We start from the raw sequence: 6,266 nt of genomic DNA, 5'->3' as shown, positions 1-6,266 counted from the left end.
GAAATCTGAGAATTTTTAACATAGTTTCATTTGATGCAAAATTATTGATCTCATGTTTGAGGAATACAGCATAGGACATAAACTTCATCAATAAAATCTTTTGGAAATGAGTTGCTAATTCTTATAGGCATATCTCTCTCAAAAATATGTCCATGTAAAAAAAATAAAAGTCTACCTCCACCCATGTACTTAAGAAATCCAATAGTCTCAACTAATGCAGGACTCATTTCTACACACTCAGGTTTCATTTTCTAAAAACTCATTTTAATTTTTTAAAATATTTTTTTTAAATTGTAGATGGACACAATATCTTTGATTTATTCATTTATTTTCATGTGGTGCTGAGGGTGGCACCCAGTGCCTCACTCATGCGAGGAAGCCCTCAATCACTGAGCTGCAGCCCCAGCCCCTTATTTTAATTCGTTGCATGTCTTCCACTTGATAAGCAGCTTACACATCTCCCTGCCACATGGACAATCTCTCAGAGGTGGCCGAATTCCTGTTCCTGGGCCTCTCAGATAACCGAGGGCTGCCGCTGGTTCCAGAGGGCTGCTCCTGCTGCTTTACCTTGCCATGGTGGCGGGGAACCTGCTCACCCTGGCGGCCCTCACTCTCACGCCCCTGTATTTCTTCCTGAGGAACCTGACCTTTCTGGACCTGTGCTATGTCCCAGTCACTCTCTCCGAGTCTGCGCACGGCGCCCTGACCCACCACGACTCCATCTCCTAGCGCGGCGGTGCCACTCAGGCATAGCTGGCTTTTCTCATGGTCATGTCCTATGACCGCTCTCTGGCCATCTGTCACTTGCTCCACTATGGAGCCACGATAACCCCAGCAAAATGCCACCAGGTGGCAGCCGCTGCCTGGCTAAGTTGCTTTTCCTACGCGGCGTCCACACTGGCAACGTATTTTGGGAGCGCATTTCAAGATCCAGCGGGATCCACCAGTTTTTCTGCAACATCTCTCAAGTGCTGGCCCTGGTTTCCTGTGAGGTTTTCTTGGTGGAATTTGAGGCCCTGGCTCTGAGCTCGTACTTGGTGCTGGGGTGCTTTGTTCTTATGGTCGCCTCTTCTGAATCTTCTCCCCTCGGTGGAGAGCCGAGCAAAGGCCATCTTCACCTGCTCTCCGCAGCTGCTGGTCACCGTGCTCTTCCCGACCACCGGGCTCTGGGCAGCCGTGGCGCCAGCTGCGGAGGCTTCCTCTGCGCAGGACTTGGTGATTGCTTTGGCGCACACGTTCTGCCTCCCACCATCAGCAGTCTGAGAAACAGGGAGATCAGAGCAGCGGTGGAGGGGCTGTGTGGGAAGATCCGTCCTCTGCAGAAGGAGAGCTTCCTGGTGGTCACTGCGCATCTGTGAAGGACCAAGCAAACCCAAACAGCACTCTGGGACAAAAGGAAGGTGCGCAACCGACCCCGAAATGACCAAGACATACTGGAAATTGTGGAATGGGAGAAAGAGAAAATCAGCCATACTGCAGCTTGTTGGACTTTAAATATTTCCTCGGAATATAAAAATATTTGCATGTAAAATAGTTAAAAATTCCGTAAAGGCAACCTCTTGAGGCGACCTCTTCTCCCCTAACTCATTCACGTGCCTCATATAGAGCCTGTCGTTCTTCACGGGGTTACTAAGGGTTTGTTGGAGGACACACTTCTGTCATGGTACCAGATTTAGCTAGACATCAAAGAGCCCAAAACAAGCAGGGAACAGGAATGCGTGTTGTAGATGAGGGCCAAATATATTAAGCATACTTTTCTTTCATTAGTCATTTCTATGAATTTATCAGGAAATGAAACCCAGTTTTATAAAGTATCCATTGAAATGGTCACCTTTTTTTTTTCTCTTGAGCTATTAAACAATAAAATTCAGTAACTTTTTCCACATTGGCATTCTGGGAGACAGTTTAGATATTTTATGTTATAGCCAGATATATATGGACTCATGATATAACTTTGCAATATTGCTGCTGTTTCATCTACACTCCACGGATGTGAAAATGGGAATTCAGGAACATATCCACGTTCACACAGCTAAAACAAACTTTTAACTATTTTACATGCAAATATTTTTATATGCTGAGATCAGCAGAAACAAGAATTGGCCCCCTGCACCTTGGTTAGAGAATCCGTAACATTTTCCTCAAACCTATATTGCCTCTATATGTGGAATAAATAAAAATTTCTGTTAAATTATAAAAAGTAATTTTCATTTTCATTTTTTCTGAGCCATGTTTAACTTTTAAGAAGCTTGCATATTTTCCACAAGGATTGCTAATTACATTCCTACCGGCACTAGACAGGGCTCCCTTTTCTCCACACCTTTGCCAAGACTGGCTACTCTTTGCCTTTTTGACAAGGGCAGCTCCAGGAGGTGTGAGGTCGCACTTCATTGTGATTTTAATCTGCATGAGGATCCTTGATGTTGGACATTTTTTCTCTTACAGAGTAGATTATTTGTCTGGCTTCCTTTGAAAAGCATTTGTTTAGGTCCTTTGCCTTGGTTGTTTTTTTATTCTGTTGTTTTCTTTTTCCTTTTCTGCAATGCTGGGGATGGAATCCAGGCCCTGGGCATGCTAGACAAATGTTCTGCCGCTGAGCTACACCCCCAGCCCTGCCTTGAGTTCTTTAAATTGGGTTGTTTCTTTGCTCCTGAATACCTTATGTTTTTTGGATAGGGCACCCTTATCAGATATATGGTCTGCAAATACATTCTCCCATTCTGCAAGTTGAACTTTCACTTAATTGATTAATTTGTTTGTTGGCTACAAGCTTTTTAGTTTGGCACATTCACATCTTTGCTTCTATTGCTTGTGCTTTGGGGTCCCATTAAAAATTATCTAAGCCCAATGTCAAGAAAGTTTCTTGCCTGATTTATCTGGTAGTTTTATGGTTTCAGCTCTAAAATTTAACTATCCAATACATTTTGAATTTTATATGTGCTATCAAATAAAGGCCCAATCCCATCCCCATCAGTGAATATCCATTTTTCCTGGCACCAGTTACTTGAGAGGCTATCATTTCCTCATGGCGTATTCTTGGTAACTTTAGGAAAATCAGTTTTTTGGAAAATGTGAGTGGGCTTTTGCCGCAGTGCGGCTGCAGCAGAATAGCCGGGGGGTGAATAACTTGTGTACATTGATACAGCAGGAATGGGAGCCATTTATTGTAGGACAACAGAGCTATTTATACATTCTGCACAGCTTATCTTAATTAGCATAAACTAGATACATCAGTCAACCAATAAGGAATCTCCACACTTAATGGCTTGCTTTTGTTACTTCTCAAACCACTCCCTCTGGCATTTTTCTAGGCACCATCCAGACTTGTTTACGAACTCTAACATTCCCCTGGCAAAATACCAGGTGTTATTTTTGACTTGTTTACAGACCTTAACAGGCTTTCTCCTGAGATCTCTATTTTGCTGTATTCATCTACATGTGTGTTTTTATGTCAGTACTACACTGTTTGGGTCTCTGTAGCTTTGTAGTATATTTTGATATCAGAGAACATGAGACTTTGTTAAAATGCTCAGATTTGATGTAGTTATTTGGGTTCTTCTGTGGTTCCATATAAATTTTTGCATCTTTTTCTATTTTGATGGAGCATTAATATTTTCATGGTGATTTCACTACATACATAGATCCCTGTGAGTATTATGGAAATTTGAATATTAATTCTTTCCATCCATCTAAATAGAGTAACTTTCTATTTACTGATTATCTTCTTCAATTGTTTGCACCAATGTCTTATGGACTTAAGGGTGTAAGATATGGAAAATGACAAACCCCAAAACAGTGTGGCCTGGGAAGATGAAATGAGGAAGAAGGCAACATAGGGATAACACTGATCCTGTCCCAATATGTCGTCTTCCAGTGACAGGACAGTCCCTGGGAAGGAAGCCAACATCATCTAATGATAAGACCATCCCTGGGAAGGAGACATCCACCAAGCCTGGAGTGGCAGTCTCTGGGAGAAAGCCAAAGCATTGATCCATCCCCCAAAATAATCCTTTCCTAGTGAAGTACAATGGGACCCTGAAGGAGAAGAGCACTGAATATTGACCCCAGATCCTCCATTCTTATCCAAGGGAAAAATATTGCCCAGTGGGGAAAAAGCTCAAATTCTCACAAACGGGTTTCCTGAGTGCCCAAACTAACACACTCTGTCAATAATCAAGTCACCTTTCAGTGTAGCACATAGAAACACAGACGCCCCTTTTACCAGTGGCTTATTTTCCATCAGGAAAGCATGTCTACCAGAGGCATGACTCCACCGCTAAATAAAGGCTGTGCTGATCCATGAAGTTTGCACCCTGCTTGGCCACTTTGTGCTAACAAAGGGTACATACTTTAACCTCCTTGGTTAAATTTTTTCTTGAGTGTTTTAATTTTTATCTTATTTTATTGTAATGTTATTTTATTTCCTTTTCAGAGAGTACATTTTTGGGATTTGTATGTTGGTTTTACATCCTGCAAACTTTACTGAATTCATTTATTAAATGTAACATAAAGGGAGAGAGGCAGGGTATGGATCTGATATCCCCTTCACAACATGCCTTTGGGACCTGTGTTCCTTCCACAAGGTCCACCAGTGGCCTAAACCATCCAGGACCTTCCTGCAGACCAGAGCCAGATGCCATGCCTTGGCACATGGGCCTGTGGGCATCTATGGCCCTAACCACAGCCTCATGGCCACCTCACAAGGAAAGCTGCAGGCTGAACATGTCTAGGAGTCTATCCACATATTCAAGGTCATCCAATTCATTGTTATATAATTGTGGATATTATTATTATTATTATTGTGCCTACTATAACCTTTTGCATTTCTTTAGTATTATTTATAATGTTGCTGCATTTTTTTCTGATTTTATTGATTTGAGTCTTCTCTTTTTTCATATTACAGCTAATGTTAATGTTGTTATTTTATCAAAAAAAATTGTTATTTCTGTTGCTCTTTTCTATTGTTTTTCTGGTCTCTATTTCGTTTATTTTCCATTCAATCTTTGTTCTTTTTTTTTTTTTTTTTTTTTTTGGCTACTTGAAGTGTAACATTAAATTATTCATTTGGGATTTTTTTTTCTTTATTTATTTAGGTATGAAGAATTGAATCCAGGGGTGCTTTACCACGGAGCCATATCTCCAGCCCTTTTTACTTTTATTAACTTGCTTGGGGCCTCAATAAGTTGCTGAGGCTTGCTTTGAACTTGTGATCCCCCTGCCTTAGCCTCCCAGCTGGTGATCCTCATGAGATTACAGGCACAGGCCACCATGCCTGGCTCTGGTTTTTAAAGTGTTTATTCACTATATGCTTCCTTCTTAGAACTGCTTTGGTTTACCCTAAATGTTTTGGTAGGTTGTGTTTCTGTTTTTTCATGATCTCTGATTCCTTGGGGTCAGTTACCGAACACTTACTGTGCTCCTTGTGTGGCATTATGACTCCCTGGTTCTTCGTGACTCTTGTAGCTTAAAAAGGTGTCTGCATTTGAAGGAGCTGTCCCTTCTTTCAAACTTTATGGGTTCACTTTAGTGTGAGAAGACTTTTGCCTGTAGGGCAGTACAGGGAGGGCTTGTTGGCCTGACTGTGGCACCAGTCTAGTGGCATGAGACAGAAACTGTGGTGTCTGAGGTCTAAGAGAGGACCATCTCTCATTTAGCTGAGGCAGTTGGTGTCTATGGCTAAGAGCATTCACATGGCACCAAAGCTATACTACTGGACACTAATGTGGCTGTATTTTGGTAAAAAATAGTGTCTTCATCCATTTTCTGCTGTTATAACAAAATTCTTAAAGCTGTGCACTGATGAAGGAAAGAGATTTATGTTGCTTATAGCTTGGAGACCAAAAATCCAGGATCGGGTTACATTAGTGCAGCCCTCCCTAAGGATCTTGGAGAGGAGGCATCATGGTGGGGAGGAGCCAGAGCCCAGGCAGGGCCAGTCTTGTCTTCTTGATAACTCGCTCCCTCAAGGCCCCACTCACTGTGAGACCAGCATCAGCCCCCTCCAGGGCAGTACGCCCCAGGCCAGTCACTTCATCCCAGATTCCACCCCTTGAACGTCCTACACACCTGCCCTGCCACCCTGAGGACCGCCCTGCAGTGCACGATCTCTGGAGAAAACTCCATGTTCAAACTGTAACCCTACTCGCTGTTCTTCCCCAAGGACTGGTGCTGCTTTGGCAGCAGAGCAAACTGGACAGGAAGGCTTCTAGGGAAACACGTGCTCCTTTAGGATGATCTAGGATGATCTAGAGTGATCTAGATGGCTT

The 6,266-nt window shown here is 42.6% G+C and overlaps 1 pseudogene; it reads left to right on the top strand.

Annotated features, from left to right (window-relative positions):
* Positions 1-469: 469 nt before the first annotated feature.
* LOC144372672 (olfactory receptor 14I1-like) lies at positions 470-1,358 on the top strand (annotated as a pseudogene).
* The last annotated feature ends 4,908 nt before the right edge of the window (positions 1,359-6,266 follow it).

Source organism: Ictidomys tridecemlineatus, unplaced genomic scaffold, assembly GCF_052094955.1.
Source record: "Ictidomys tridecemlineatus isolate mIctTri1 unplaced genomic scaffold, mIctTri1.hap1 Scaffold_1437, whole genome shotgun sequence".
Lineage (NCBI taxonomy): Eukaryota > Metazoa > Chordata > Mammalia > Rodentia > Sciuridae > Ictidomys > Ictidomys tridecemlineatus.
The sequence above is the reverse complement of the archived record's forward strand: the minus strand, read 5'-3'. Positions and strand labels throughout refer to the sequence as shown.